The following is a 14,172-nucleotide window of genomic DNA, read 5'->3' as shown; positions in this document are numbered from 1 at the left end:
TTTGCTTTCATTCACTCGGTTAAAAAGAAAAAGCCATGCACGTTATTTAAGTGGTGTCTTATTTGTATAAGTGACTGTTAATTCCTTTAAAATCAACCTACAAAACAAAGATTTTTTTTTTTTTTTTTGAGAGAGAGAGAGAGAGACTTAAGTTCGTATATCACATATCAACGTAATTTAAATGGAATTTTAACTTTAATTCTATTTCTGAATTTGAGTATCAAAGTCCGATAATGTTTGATGGAACTAAAAACTTTTAACATGTGGAGCGTGTACAATTATGAATCTCAGTAATAGTATGAAGAGATAATAATTTTTTAGAGAAAAACGGGAAATGTTCTTATAATTTAAATAAATTATTATTATAAGTTAATAATTTATTAATTTTTGAAAATTATAATAAATTTTTGTTTTTAAACAAAAAATCTCTAACACACCTATTAGAATTTTGTATATTTTATTTTATATAAAAAAAATTAGATCATGTTGTCATACTCCGATATATATTCCAATTGGTGTATTCTATTGGAATATCCAAATTCTGCACGTACGTATATATATATATATATATATTTTTTTTTGTAGAATAGCTTCCAACTCTTATTGCAAAATTAGAACAAATGACAGAATTATGACGTGTATAAATTTTAACGAAGTTTGGGAGAAATAACGTGAGAAGAGTGCGAATCCCCGTTCTTTTCAAAATTTCAAGAGCACAAGGATTACTGTACTCTTCAGTACAGAATGGAGAAACATTTTATTTCAGATTTCTTTTTACATTTAACTACAAAAAAGGTCGCAAGAAGACCTCAAACAAATCAGATCGGAGTGTAAGAAGAAATTTGCTGATGTTTTTTGTACGGCTGAAGTATTATTTAGCGAGGACAGAGGCGGGGATAACTATTGAGAAAACAGAAGTAGATGGAATGAAAGATGATGAGAAGATAAACTGCTTTGATAAGTTTGCAGATTGATAGTAAATGGATGTTGACCTTCAGCTGCTTTTTTCTTTCAGTTTTGAAGAAAGCGGAGGAATGATAGTGGGCAATCCAACCCGCATTGACCATGAAAATACCTGAAGGTAGAAAATGAATGTCTGCCAGAGAGTCTGGAGGGATTCTGAAAGAGTGAGAGGAATCAGCGATTTGTCTGACTGCGCTCTTCTGTATAACATCAGGTAATGTTAGGGAGGCTTCAGTTCAACTGCAAAGAGTGTGGGAGTACAATTCCATATTTTGTCATTTATACTGTGTTTGCAATTGTACATCTGCAAAGCGCTGTCTTGTGCAGAAAGATCTTTAGATCTTTAGCCTCTCTTATAACAAAGACAGGCATAAACGACGTGGTTACGATATTGACAGGTATCACCAAATACCATCCGCGCCAATAAAGTAACTTGGATAGGTTAGAGCAGCGTTTCTTAACCTTTTTGCCCTTACGGAACCTTTGAAATAATATCCATGTTGTAGGGAACCCCTACATAATAATTATTATATATCATTGTTAGTATCTTTCTTTATTATTTATGAATTTAAAGATCATGAGGAAAACAAAACAAATAATAAGTGCTCTTATAACTTTATCATTTATTTGTAATATTCAAAATAATAAGATAAATCGAAGTAAAATGTCATATAAACAAAAATATGTGCCAACGAATTGTTATTCTTGAAAGAAATATGAATAATAAAGTTTAATTTTCTAATGTGAAACCTGTGCTTGTTTTTTGGTACACAAATACTTAATTCGGGGTCACATTTTAGATAAACAAACACGGATTTCATATTCAACAGAAAGATGAGGATTTCTGTCTTTGCACTTAATACTTGTCAAACAAGAAAAAGCTTGCTCACACATCTAAGACGTTGAAAACTGCAGCAATATATTTATTGCTTTCCTAGGAATAGTAGGATACTCTTATTTAAATCCAGAACGTGTTCAGGGATAGGTCAGTAAATCTCATCTTGAACGTACAATCAGATTGCAGCTCACAAAGTTCTTCCTCTTCTCTTAAAGTCAAGGATGAGCAGAAGATTCCGAGTGTGGATCTCTCACCCAATCATACATTTGTGTTGGAAGGGACGGAAAATAATGTTCGATTTTTATCATCACTTCTTCCAGGTGGGTTACAATAAGACTTGAAATTTGATGATATCCTTCTTTACTTTTAAGCCGCACCAGTAATTGAATCATATCAAGATTCCCTTTTGCGACATGATTTTTCCAAAGATTCAACCTTCTTTTCAATCCAAGAATCTTGTCACTCGAAATTAATATACTTTCTCCAGGGCCCTGCAGTGACTTGTTCACATATTAATCTAATGAAAAAATGTCGGCTAAATAGACTAGCATCTGCACCCACTTTTGATCTTCAAAGCATTTGGCAAAATCGTTTATTGTTTTCTTGAAAATATCTTTGCAATTCATCTTTTAGCTCAAACACCCTATTTAGAACTTTCCTCTACTTAGCCACCGGATTTCTGTATAGAGCAAAAGATTTATATGCTCTTTGTCCAGGTTTTCACACAAACTTTTAAACATTCTGGAGTGAACTGGCCTTTGTTTAATCAAGTTAACCATCATTGTGGCATCACCAAAAACGTTTTTCAGTTCATCTCCAAGAGATTTTGACATCAACGCTTCTCTGTGAATAAAACAGTGTGTTGAGACAACATCAACATTTTCTTCTTTTACATGAGAAACAAAACCTCTTATGGAGCCAACCATGGATGGATGAAGCACCATCAGCACAGATGCCAATACAGTTCTTCCAAGAAAGACCTTTTGTTTCCAGATATGAGGATAAAATATTGAATATATCTATTCCTCTGCTTGTCTTAGGTAATTCTTCACAACAGAGAAAGTTTTCTTGAATTTCACCCTCGTTAACAAATCTTACAAAAGCTACAATGTAACAGTTATTCATTATTATTATAATTATAATTATTATTTATTTGAGTCTAACTTTCATAAATACATAACACCCAAATGCACACGATTTGTAACGATAGAACTAATAAATTGATGAAATAACAAAAATCGATTGCTCAAACTATCGAATGCAACCTGAAATGAAGGAGTAACCTTCCCCAAAATTACGATCACCATAAAGTGGAATTTAGCCGAGAAAACATACAAACTTTTCTTATTAATGAGTGAATACGCACCTACACGCCAGAAAACACATAGGATTGACAAGAGACCGACTGCGTTTCTTGCTTATGAGACAATTATGATCCAGTGCATAAGTTGATCACGGACAGCATTGCCTCCCATCCTAGTGGGAGTTAATACAACTAACGCAAACTCGAATTTATTCCTTTCAGAGAACGTTTATTATTTTATTCCACTGTTTAAGTTCATTTATTTGCCACTGCTATTCATTATTATTTCTCACGGAACCCTAGGGTTCTGCTGAACCCCGGTTGAGAAACGCTGGACCTCGTTTCGAACCCATTTCGCATGTTTTTCTCATCCCAGGCAAGGGGCGTCTGATGAATTCCTGTAATTAGAAAAATACTCGAATTACACAAAATGCTTCCACTTTAGCTTCATATATTTAATATTCATTCACGTAATAATAATATTAATAGTATAAGTGATTTACGAAAAGTAATTATAATATGTTAGGAAGTTTATAATTGTTATACTGTACGATGATGCTCTTCGTTTCTGTTTCCGTCTCCAACAAAATAACTCTGTTTTTGTATTTGCTTTCCTCGTCGCTAGATGGCGAGACTGTAAATCGCTACAGATATTTGTGATTTGCCACAGCCAGGCCAAAGCTGACATCACTCGAATTAGCATTACAAATGCACAAAAAAAAAAAAAAAATGTTATTTTATTACTTTTTCTTTTAAATTCGTTTTAATTGTTATTAATTATCTTATTAGAGTCGCCTTTACAAGTATTCTTTCTCAAAGTCTCTCCCTTTTATTTATGCTAGAATTTTATTATCTTGATTGAAAGGTATCGCTACTGTCCGATTATAGAACTCTTCCATCGCACCCCTCTTATTCAGAATGCGTATTAGTTATTATATTGTACTAGGGGGGCTCCTCCCCCCTGACGCTTACGGCGCCCAACCACCCGTGTTCCGGACTGGTAGGCCGGTTCTCCTTGAATTCTGATGACTCGAAATTTGAAGACTCGACACTCAGGGTAGCCCCTTTCAAAACGTTTCAAATAACTTGACAAAAACGTTACATAAAAACATTACAAAAAACGTTACATAAAAACGTTAAAAAAGTTACACAAAAAAAGTTACAGCCTACATCCGTTTCAAGTCGACGTCACATCCGTTTCCAATTTCAGCTCATCATTTTATAGTATACAGTAGATTACTTTGCATGCTGAGTTTGTAGCACTTTTTTATGGAATATTGCTTGCTTTACTAGTTTACTTAAACGTATAAATGAATTTATATTTTGTATTTTATTTATATTTTTAAATTGAATAACGTGCAGGTTCAACGTAATATTAATTATTAAGCAGATAGATATTGTAATCATAAATGCTTTTTTTTTTTTTTTGGAGATGCACCGAGTCCTTGACTCTTTGTCCCTTCATCTGATTGAAAGAAATGTGTGGATGGGGTGTTATTGAGCTAAAAGCTCTAGTCATGACCGGATAACGGCAATAGCCGAGTTTCAGTTAAAACTTCATTGGCTACAGCACTGCCATTCATTACCTTCCCTGGGTAGCCATTTTAGTCGCCTCGTACGACTTGTGTGGGCTGTAGTGGGGCTATTCTTATCCCGGCCACCACAGCTCCATGTTTTCAGATTATGGAAACCATGGAAAAAAAAAAGCATATTAAAATGATAAAAAATAGAAGTAGATAAAAAGAAAATCTTAACCATCTATGATACTGATGTACTAAAGATTTTACAATCTGTACTGCTTGGGGTGCCACAAAAAATAAGGGGATAAGATTCTCATTTGAAAAAACGTCCTAAAAAGGACTGAGTCCTTGACTCTTCATCCCTTCATCTAAATGAAGAAAATCTCTATGAATGGGGATGTTATTGAGATAAAAGTTCTAGTCATGGTTGAGTAACGGCATTAGTCGAGCCTCAGTTAAAACTTCAATCGCTACAGCATTGCCATCCGTTACCCTGGAAGTCCCTTAAAAGGATTTTTTCAGTATTCAGAATACAATACTCATTTGGAAATAGTCCTTATAAGGACTGGCTTAAAGGGGTGAAGCAAGAATGCTTTTCATCTTCCCCGTTATCTGTAGAGGACAGTGTAGGGATAAGGTGTTATTGAGCTATTAAAGCTCTGATCATGGCAGGAGGGGTCACAGCAATAGCCGAGCCTCAGTTAGAACTTCGTTGGTTACAGCATTGCTATCCATTACCCTCCAAGGATATTTATCACCGCGTCTCACGATGGATTAAATTCACCCTTCATTTGGGAAAAACAATTCTTTGAGATGTTATATAATACCTCTTCAATCTAGAAATAGGTGTATTAAATATATGACAAAATTTTAATATTTTATTAAATATTCAACTCATTTGAAATACATATAAATCGATATTTCTGTATTTTAGAGTTATTAGTATTTTGTTTAAAAAATAATTGCAGAAAGATATTCCAGTTTGTAAAATTTTTCCATTGCATTTTGTCATTTCTTTATCTTGTTGTACACGTTTAATTATTTGTCGGAAGTTGTCACGAGAATTTTCCGAAAAAAAATTCTAACTCTTTTTTAGTTGTAAATTTATAAAACTTTCTATCATAAAACAAATCTTATTTGGTAGAATAAATTTGCTTCTTGAATTCTGGAAGCTTACGTGCTGCCAGATAATCACATAAATTCAAGAGAACGATAAAATATGCTAATCTGCCAATTCATTGCAACTGAAATGTTTGTTCTTTAGCACCAAACGACGAAAGATTCATTTGTAAACTTATAATATATTCGTACAGTTGGCAGACTAAGGAATTGTTTTTCTATTTTGTTGATTTCATATATTTTTTGGATGTCTTCCTTATAATTTTACATAATCCAGAAAACTTGCTCTAGAGTCCAAATGTGGGAGCTTTCAAGCTGCTTCAGGATTCCATTAAATGGCAGTGGTATCACACCGGACGGTGAAATTCATCGCTCACCGAAATACAATCACAAATATTCATGCCCACTGAGGGATTCGAACCTGTTGCTGTAGGTTGAGAGAGAGAGAGTGAAAAATAGGCAAAACTCTGAAAACGTGAGCTGCATCCTGAATGGAGATCGTATAATAGAACGAGTAAATCATTTCAACTACTTAGGCACCTTTTTTAGTGAAGACAGTAAATTGGATATGGAAATAGACAACAGAATCAATAAAACTCGTATGATTTGGAGTGAACTGAAGAAACTTATATGGAATAAGAGAGATTAGTGAAAACACTTCATCAAAGACTAGAGACCTCAATTATGAGAGTTCTGATTAGCGGAGTGAACAGATGGCAGTATCACATTAAAACGAGGAGAGTGGGAAAGAATTTACCGTTGTTAAGATTCAGGAATTTCTTAGCAGAACTGATATCAGATGGTATGATCACTTAAACAGAATAGGTGAAAACAAAAGTGCTTTTATCAGAATGGCAAGAAAACATCTGAAAGGAACACCAAGATATAGGTGGATTGATGCATTGCAATGATATAACACTCAACAATATTTTAATCTTCACAGATAAATGATTAATTTGGAAGAAAATTGTCTTTAGGAAGTAATTATGTAATTTTTTATGTAGTACTATAATATTGCGGGAAAAAAAAGCAATACTGAATAATACACTAATATATGTCATGGAGTAAACGGGTTTATTAGCAAAAAAATACATATATTTACACATGATGATATGCACACCCACAACTATCGGTGGCATGTTGGTAGAATAAACAATGACCTGTTAGTAACGTGCTCGAAATGGGTACCTTTTCTTTGATGACAGGTTTTGTAGCGAATAGAAGGTTGTCTGTCATCTTGGAGGACAAGGGTTGGGACATCTGCTGGATATATCGTGCAATTTTATCCCTTAGTTGATTAAGGTTTGAAGGGGGATCATGTTGAAATACCAATTCCTTCAACACCCAAAGAGGGAAACATCAAGCGATGTGAGATCAGAAGAATGTAAAGGGGAAGGAAATTACGTGAACCTCGAAATCAGCCTCCCTGATAAATACGCTCTATGGAATCACATGATGTGTGAGAAGTTGCTCCTGCAAGAAATAGAATGTTTTTTTGCACAACACACATCCATGTAAATCCTTGGTGAATCGACCCAGCGCATTCTCCATGTAGCCTTCGCTGTTGAAGGTCATGGTTACACCACCCTCTTCAATGAAGAGGGTGGTGTAACCCAGTTATGCCAATGCCGGAAGTCTCACACATACATTGAAGTTCTCGATGTGAAGAGCTTTTTCATGGACAAATTGAAGTCCCCGGAAAGCTGCAAGTTCGTCTGTTTACATGACCGCTTAGATGGAAATGCGCTTCGTCCTAGAGACATTATGGAGGAAGGACCGATCTTCGTAGGTATTGACCCACCTGAATGACGTACGAAAACGCACCCAACTCTGTAAGGATTCTCTGTAGTGACCGCTTTACTGTCCCGAGTTTTACCGCTGTTCGGCGTTGAAACCGGTGTTTAAATCCAATGACATCATAAAAGGAATTCTAAAAAATAGCCATAAAAATTAATTCACATTATTACCTCTTAGTTCAAAGTTTGGAATTCTGTATCTCATTAAGAAGTTTAGATCTGTTAAAGCGATGTTGTTTATTTTCTAAAAAAGCGTGAAAATTGCGGCTGACACACCATTTGTATCGGAATGTACCTGTTTTTAGTTTCGTAATGATAATGAAATAGCGTTTTATTAGGAAACGTGTTAATTTGAATAGCATTCAATTTACCTACTCATAATGAATATTAGTGAGGCGTATTAATAAGAGGAGTACACTCTCCAGCTTCTCATTTAAAATATTTTTTTGTGATTTACTTATAAAAATCATTGCACAAATAGTATAATGGTAGTTAAATAAGCTTTACGATTTTTACTTTTTGCATTTAATTATATCTAAACATTTTAAAATATATTATATAACATTAAATTTACAATATTATTTTATATAAAAATGCATTTTTAAATAGTAATAAAGTTTAAAGTGAATAGTCAAGCAATATTCAATATTTTTGGTTGTCATATTTTAGAATAAAAACAAGGAAAATGTATATGTCACGGATAATGTAATAAATCCGGTTATTATTAATAGTTACCGGCTATTATTAATACAAACCAAATAACCAGGTTATAGTAAATAATTCACGAGAATTAATCAAATGAACCGGTAATCAGTCGGGAAGTATTAATAATTACCGGTTCATGTGATTAATTCTCGTAAATTGTTTACTTTAACCTCGTTATTTGGTTTGTATTAATAATAGACAGTAATTATTAATAAAAACCGATTAATTACTTGGACCGTAACACATATATACTCTCTCTCTCTCTCTCTCTCTCTCTGTATATATATATATATATATGTGTGTGTGTGTGTGTGTGTGCAATCTAAATCATCGGATTATCCAAAAATTTTAAAGCCCACTGGAATCGAATCGCTGGTAACGGATTTTTTTAATTATTTCAATAGTTTGTCCGCGGTTAGCCTAGTGGCTGTGCACTTCGTAACCATATGCCTGGGAAGGGAGTGTCCTAGTTTCGATTCCCGTCGGTGACGTGAGGAGCTTAAGGATCTTCCTCAGCCATAGCCAAGTTAGCCGGTCTTGGGCGTGGACAGTAGGGTTTTTTCGCAGTTTATCCTGGGGTTTTTCATCCCACAGAGGCAAACCATCATTAAGAACTCAACACTACCCACATAAGATACATCGGGGCGTAGGGCTGACCACCTTATCCTGTGAACGGTTTGAGACCCGTTGATTAATAAATTTGTACCTTTCTTTTTTCTCAATTTCCTTTTTACTTCGACACAGCAAGGTAAAAAGGAAAATGAGATGAGATTTCAATAGTGTTGTTGATCTGCATTATCAAAGTTCCACTGCCATTGCAAAATTCCTTAGCGTTGTAGGTTCCGACACAATCTAGTTCATTAGTAGGCTGGTCCGAGCGTTATTGCAAATCTTTTTAATAAGTTGCGGTAAAGTCGTGCGTACTCTCACCAATAGCAGAATGTAATGTAGAAATCTGTGTCGAACACTATCAAAGGCTTTTTCCAGATCTATTGCGACAATCGCTAAAGATTATTATTTTTTTATTAGTTTGGAAGGTTATATGATGTCTCGTACGGAATACCGTACGCTTGGGTGTTAGTAATTATACGAAGTATAAAACTTTTAACCTGTTATTATTCAATGGACACGATCGTTCTCTATTATATACTTTCCACAACAATCAGGTAACGATTCATCTCAAATGAATGATCGATATCAGTTACAGATAAATAGTCCTTATAAGGACAGGTTTAAAGGGGCGAAGCAAGAATGTTTTTCATCTTCCCCATTATATGTAGAGGACAGTGTAGGGATAAGGTGTTATTGAGCTCTTAAAGCTATGATCATGGCAATAGGCTAACAGCAATAGCCGAGCCTCAGTTAGAACTTCATTGGCTACAGCATTGCCATCCATTACCCTTCCTGGGTAGCAATTTTAGTCCTATTCTTATCCCGGCAACCACGCTAAGAACTCCTACTTATTTAAAAATAAATAATATTTTTTTATTTTTAAATAAGCTTACAATATTATTATATATACGATATTTACAAATTTTGAAAATACGATGTAAATGTGAAGAAAGATTTTCGGTTTTTGTAATATCACAATTCAAAAGCCTTATAGAAATTAATTAAGCGATGTTCCTCAAAACCAAACCTAATTATTTCCATTCTGAATCCTATCATTACGAACTCTAAAAAGCTACCAATCCCATCTTCGTCATCGTTAGGAGCCAAGGCCTGTTTCTCATTAATGATTACCAAGAAATAACGAAGACACGAAACTTTCTTTCGTCAGTATTCTAAAATGGAGGTTTTGAAGAGTTTGAAGCTTCATTATGGTTTGAAGAATGGTTACAATGGCTAAAGGATGAGAAAAATGAAAAATAAAAAATTATTCACGGCTCTTTCCAAATTCTGGTTCGTCCCTTGAAACCATATCAACAGATATGGTTTCAATGGACATATGGGTATGATACGGCTTATGTTTTCACTTTTTCATGTGGTTCTCGCCAACGAAAGGATTCTCTAAACTTACAGTATATTTGTATCTTGTCCCAAGTGTGTTGAGGCAAAATCAATATATCTGTTTTCCTTTTTCTTCTATTTTTCAGGGGACGGGAATGGAGATGGATAGAGTGGATCGGATCTTACTGCATGTCGGCAATGGTCCTTCAGAACATCTTGCATTGGCTTGTAACGAAAACGTAACTTATATATGAGGTTCACTGGCCTGACAGCTGTTTCAAACTGGTTGGTTTTCGTCAGAGACCAGCGATACTCGAGTAAAGCCCTCTCTAAAAATTAGGCGATCCCCCAGACTACTCCCTACGAGTGACCGAAAGATAGTCCAACTGAGCGTTGGTTCCACACAGTGACAGGCTCGCACTCTACCACTGAGTAGAACCGCTAATATTCCAGAGAAAAGCAACCACGACACAACCCCGATAGAGGGGCTGCCGGAAATTACCAATCCCCAGAGACTCAAATTACTCTCTCAAGGCAAAACTCTTCACTCACGAGTTGCACTAAGGCAACTCGTGAATGCTTTCCCGTAAGCTCTCTGTTCAACTTCTTTTAACGGAACCTATCATAGTTTCTACATTCGGCATTGAAATAATACTAGTCCTTATATAAGGACTGGCTTAAAGGGACGAAGCAAGAATGCTTTTCATCTTACCTGTTATCTGTAGAGGACAGTGTAAGGATAAGGTGTTATTGGGATATTAAAGCTCTGATCATGGCAGGAGGGTAACAGCAATAGCCGAGCCTCAGTTAGAACTTCGTTGGCTAAGTGATTATAATCCATTACCCTCCCTGGGTATAATCACCGCATCTCACGGTCGATTCTTGCCCAGTCCTAAATAATACTAGATCCACTTTACTTAAATTATATACAAAGCATTCATAATTAAATTAATGGTGTTCTTAAAATAATACATGCCAGAAAAATTCCTCTTCAGAATTTGAAAATTCAACAAATATTAAAATTAAGATATTATTTTACATGAAAAATCAAATACTAAAATAAGTTTTTCTTAGAACAATCGAAGAAAATGTAGACTAGATTAGTGCTACATACGGTCAAAATATTACGGTGGGCAGTTTATTTACGACATTCGGTACACATTGGAGTTATTTTCAGACAACGGTAAGTTTATTTGCTTCTACGTAATAATAATCGCACCTATTTCCATAACTAGCAAGTATCCACAAAGAGTCTTGCCTGTTTTGGCCTGAGCTGTTTTGGCACAGTGTGTGTTTATACCGCGTCATGACATTGTGCGCGTTTTAGGTACGTTTCTCAAAATGGTTAATTTGTACGACTTTATCCTCCCGTACTCATATAAACTTCGCTGAATCTGATACTTTTACTGATCGTTTGAATGAAAGTCCCTTAAAGAGTTTTTAAAAAATTAAAGAATTTTTTTAATTGCAATGATAAAACGATTCGAAACGATATAAAATATATGTCCGCGAGGTTAGCGGAATGGCTATGCGTTTCGCAACCATTGGCCTGGGAAAGGAGTGTCCCGGGTTCGATTCCCGTCGTCGACGTGAGTAGCTTAAGAATTTTTCTTAGCCAAAGCCAAGTTAGCCGTTCTTGGGCGTGGACAGCAGGATTGTTTCTCCCCACAAGTAGGCGAACCGGCCCCGTGGACACATGAGATACAGCCATAGGATATACTTGGAGACGTAGGTCTAGTCACCTTATCCTCGGGACGGATACGACTTAGAAGAGCTCAAGGTCAGCTCCGGAACAGGCCAGTAAGGTCTAATACGTAGTTGAGAGATGAAGAATAGAATATGTTTTAAGTGGCAAACCATAATAATAATAACAGCCCCAGAAGGCTGTGTGTGTGTGTGTGTTTTCCCTTAACCTAGTGGCTGGTGAGGTAGTACCACTACTTTAATAGGGAATTATTATAGAACATCGTAGTCCCACCCTCTTGTTTTTCTTATCTAAATGTATTCTATGTCTCTACATATGTGTGTTCACAGGGCGGGTTTGTCTGTTTTTAAGGATGAAAAACCCCAATTTCCGAACGAAAAAACCTTTCACCCTGTATGAGACCTGCTAATTCATCTTTCATTGAAAAGTCCTGAGATTGGTTCCTCTCATCATAGACGGGATTTGAACCCAGCTCTTTCCAACCAAAGGGCTCCATTGATACCTATTGAGCCAATGAGGCTCCACAGAAGATTGCAACAATCATAAAACGCATCGTTTTATGATTGCTTCTGATTGTGTCCATGCATGATTAATTTTCAGTTGTAAAGCGGTTTGGTGCAAAGAGTTTCCAACGGAGTAGTTCCTTCAATCTAAGAAGCAAATCGTAATGGGCAGGATGCATGTCACAACTTTCTGGGGGGGAGGAGAGGAGGAAGAATTACCTATAATTTTGTATAAATCTGATTATAATCGAGAAACACGTGACCTCGTATAAATTATTGCATCATCCTATTGGCCATGAAGCGGCATGTGCAAATCCTTTAAAAGAAACATCGTATTTTTTATTAATTTATTATTTGTTGTAGCAGCTGTCAATCAGTGACTTTTTCATCTAAAAATAAAAAGTCATCTAACGCCAAGGATGGGCACTGCCTACCCATCCTTGGCGTTAGCTCAGCCAATTAAGCAATTTTAATTGAAAAGCAGGGTCTAAGGAATAAAATAAATAAATAACCAAGAATATAATAACTAAGAAAACCTTTCTTACTTGCATGCAATCAGGTGATCATTCTATGGGCTTGTTTTATTTTATTTATTTACGAGAATCGGTTCAAGAGTTCTGTAAACCGTACTCCTGTTCTTAAACCAAAATTTATTTAATAAATACATTTAAAGCCCTTCTCCATTTTGATTCATCAGTGTTATCCGATTTTGTGGCAATGTTTGTATTTCTGCAAATCTTTTTGTTGATGCATTTAATAAATTGTGTCACCATTTCGCAAGGAGTCCACGTATACGAAACCCTCTTATAATTATGTTACTTGGTTCATGTTTCAATTTACCTAGCAACAAGGATAGAAACTCGTTATCTCCAAGATAATTTGAATGAATCCCTGCCTTGATGTTAGTATCAGAAAAAGTAATAATTAAAATTCATCTTTCAACCATTCTGGACCGGATCGGTTGGAATTTCCTCTTTAAATATTAGCTTACATAAATACGATAAAAATGTCCCTGTGGTGGTTTCAAAGTTCAGCGTCGAATACGCTTTTTATGTTTATTTAGATATTTATAAATAAGAAATAAGACGAAACAGATTTAGTATTATACAATTTCTAAGTGGGGGAAAGATGTTACTCATGAGGCAAAGGAGCAAATATCAAAAAACATTCGCAGCCAGCAGGATTCGAACCTGCGCGGGAAAACCCCAATGGATTTCAAGTCCATCGCCTTAACCACTCGGCCACGACTGCTTGTTCTTTTAGTTGTTATTATGAAAAATAAATTGTAGCACATTGGTTTCAGTTGAAACATCTAATCATTACTTTGAACAACACGTGAAGTATTTCTTTTGGAAAATATCATAGCGCATCCTAGCGGTTTATCCGACTTCAGCTTTAGAAATGCATCTCTAGAGAATTCCTTCCTGAAAATCTAGGGATGTGATGCAATACAGTAACCTTCTAAATCAGTGCTTTTCAAACCTTCAATACCCCATTTTAAAATTTTAGAATTCATTAGGTGAAATCTGGTTCTTCATCTGGTATTTTTAGCCATAGATGGGGGGCTTCCCGTCAAGAGGATTTTTGTTTTTAAAAAAAAAGTGGACAAGCGCAGAAAACCGAACTTCACAAAGATATGAACTAGAAAAGGGCAGAAGACACTTCTGACAAACTAGGCATCAATTAGTAATGTGTACAAATGATTCGGAAATCAAGAGGAGAGTTTTGAACCACGAAACGTGACGTGACGAACCACACGTTACCCTTACG

At 35.5% G+C, this 14,172-nt stretch overlaps 1 non-coding gene across 1 annotated transcript; it reads right to left on the bottom strand.

Annotated features, from left to right (window-relative positions):
- Positions 1 to 13,571: 13,571 nt before the first annotated feature.
- On the bottom strand, positions 13,572 to 13,653 carry TRNAS-UGA (transfer RNA serine (anticodon UGA)). Its single transcript has one exon. It is a non-coding gene; the product is annotated as a tRNA-Ser (tRNA).
- Between the last annotated feature and the right edge of the window lie 519 nt (positions 13,654 to 14,172).

This window comes from Typopeltis vanoorti, chromosome 13, assembly GCF_054136105.1.
Source record: "Typopeltis vanoorti isolate ZY-2024b chromosome 13, IOZ_Tvanoo_1.0, whole genome shotgun sequence".
Taxonomy (NCBI): domain Eukaryota; kingdom Metazoa; phylum Arthropoda; class Arachnida; order Uropygi; family Thelyphonidae; genus Typopeltis; species Typopeltis vanoorti.
The sequence above is the reverse complement of the archived record's forward strand: the minus strand, read 5'-3'. Positions and strand labels throughout refer to the sequence as shown.